General features: G+C 34.3%; 1 pseudogene; it reads right to left on the bottom strand.

Moving 5' to 3' along the window:
• Positions 1-838: 838 nt before the first annotated feature.
• On the bottom strand, positions 839-938 carry LOC138818423 (U6 spliceosomal RNA; annotated as a pseudogene).
• Between the last annotated feature and the right edge of the window lie 1441 nt (positions 939-2379).

Consider the following 2379-nt stretch of genomic DNA (forward strand, 5'->3'; position numbering starts at 1 on the left):
TAGCAAAGATACTCTGTATCTCCTTCTGTTGAACCATTATATCAAACCAGGTCTGAAGAACAACTTTGAAGAAACTGCGTTTGATATTGCCAAAAGGGTAAGTATGTATCACTAACTCTTTGAAGTTGTCGAAGGCTGTACAAATTGTTCTCCTAAATCGTAATGGTTTGGTTAAGTTTCTTAAATTTCAAAAGTGCCAGTCCATCTTTTGTGTCCCTACAATTTTTTTTCACAATACAAAGCAACAGCAATATCTTACAATAAAAATTTATGTATTCCATGGTATTCTTCCAAGTGAATTGCATGGCTGTGATATCAAAATGTATTCAAGAGTTGTTTGTATACATCTGTAATGATTTCTGCAGAGTTTGTGATTCTTTAAATCAGAAATAATTTTAACTTATCTGTTGAAATGAATAGTATAGAACCTAAAGATGTTCCGAGTGTTTTTCTGAAAAAAGTATATCTATGTTTGTGTAATGTCCATAATCTATTTCATTCTCTACTAGATATAATACTTTGAATTCTACATTGTTATATAATGTATAGATTCATGGATAAATGTGACCTTTCAGATTGCATTCCATATAGAAGAATTTTAAGACTCCTTTTTTTTTGTAGTTTCTTATATTATTTCATTTCTTTGGGATAAAATGGCAATATTATCTAATTTCAAGTTTTGTAAAGGTTATGCTATGTAAAGGCCTTTCTAAGGTGAAAATTTAATACACTGATATCAAACTAACCTTTAATTGTATGAATTACATGTATTGTTACACTTGTATTTTTGTAATCAACTTTTTAATAACTGTTTTTCATTTCTTGCATCAGAAGAATGAAAAATATGGAATACTTGACAAATTTTCATATCATCCTTGTGCAAGTGCCATGTTATTCTCTGTATTGTTGTAATTTGGGTAGACCTGCTGCTGAAGCATGTAGTATCCTCTAAATTTAAGTATATAATGATACAATCTTTATAAAGGCATATATCCATCGTTGCCTATTTGTAACAAGGAACCCTTATTGTTCCTAAAATGCTATTGATCTTATTTCTCTAAATTTCTGTGTACAGTGGAAAAAAAACTTATAGAGTTTGGTCGATTGCTCACATTTACATTTTTTTTGTCATTTTCATTTTAAATTTGATCATACTTTGAAGCCTTTACAGCTAAGTCCAAAGTTGGTGGCTTTTCAAGTACTTATTTATCAACTGAGTTAGCTTTGTGGAGCTAATGGATTCAAAGTAAGCCTTGCTTAAGAGCTACTTCTAACTTTCTGCAGCTTAAAATTTCCCAAATGAGGTCTTGCTGGAACAAATGTCTACCTGAACTGTGAAGACTCGGGGTCTATGTTGAGGGGGCAGAATGATGCAGGCTCCAGCCTCAGGATTATCTGAGGAGTGTGTTTGGGATTAGGAAAGCTCTTGGAACGCCAGGCTATAGAGGGAAAATGTTCCCTCTCCCTATCTCAAAACATGTCACAGACTCCTGGGAGCTGAGGAAGTGGCTCTTCTGCTTGCTTAAGCATAGATGAACAGCTGGTCAAGCATTTTCCTGAGATTGGAGAAGTGGTTTGAGCTTGATCTAAAATAGTTTAGATAATAATATACCTAGACTTTCTCTCATAGGTTAAGTAAAAATGTATCTGTGGAAATTTTTTGTGTGAATGTTTTCTGACCAAATCTTGGCAAAGATGATGCTTGCTAGTCTTTAAATACCCACTAACAATAAAGCACAGCATGCAGTGGCAATTGCTGTTTGCACTCTGCATCCCCTGTGTCCTGGTGATTTTGTGACCCTTACCTAGGGACCCCAACGCACTAGACGTTGACACTGAACCTTTACCTTTCTTCCATGTAGGAACAGACCAACCAGAATATCTTACGCTGACAGCATGGATTGTCTTACTGGAACAAACATAATCTTAGTTACAAGGGATCATAGAGAGATGAACAGTTCAGACAGAATTGTTCAGAATAGAAGGTATTTTATCAAAACATAAGTGTTTATTATACGTATCATTTCAAAAGTAGCTAAAGCCAAGAAAGTGAAAAAAATTGTTCATATGCATGATTACCTACTGTCCTGACCTGTCTATCATCCAACCAAGCAGGAACTTACACTACTGACATTCTATCACCAAATATTGCAATAGCTCCTGGAGAAGTCCATATGTTTCTCCTCGATATTAGGCCTTAAATTTGTAATGTTTTAATCACAGTGTTTCCTCTTGCCTCTAGGCTGCATATCTACAAATGGTAGAGCTTTAAGTCTAACTCTACCAAAAACTGAGGTAGAGATAATGGAATAATACTTTAAAACAGAGTTGCCTTTGATTCCCTAAACACAACACAACAATGCAAAACATTTTTTATAT

Source organism: Dipodomys merriami, unplaced genomic scaffold (assembly GCF_024711535.1).
Source record: "Dipodomys merriami isolate MVZ:Mamm:240054 unplaced genomic scaffold, mDipMer1.0.p SCAF_758, whole genome shotgun sequence".
Lineage (NCBI taxonomy): Eukaryota > Metazoa > Chordata > Mammalia > Rodentia > Heteromyidae > Dipodomys > Dipodomys merriami.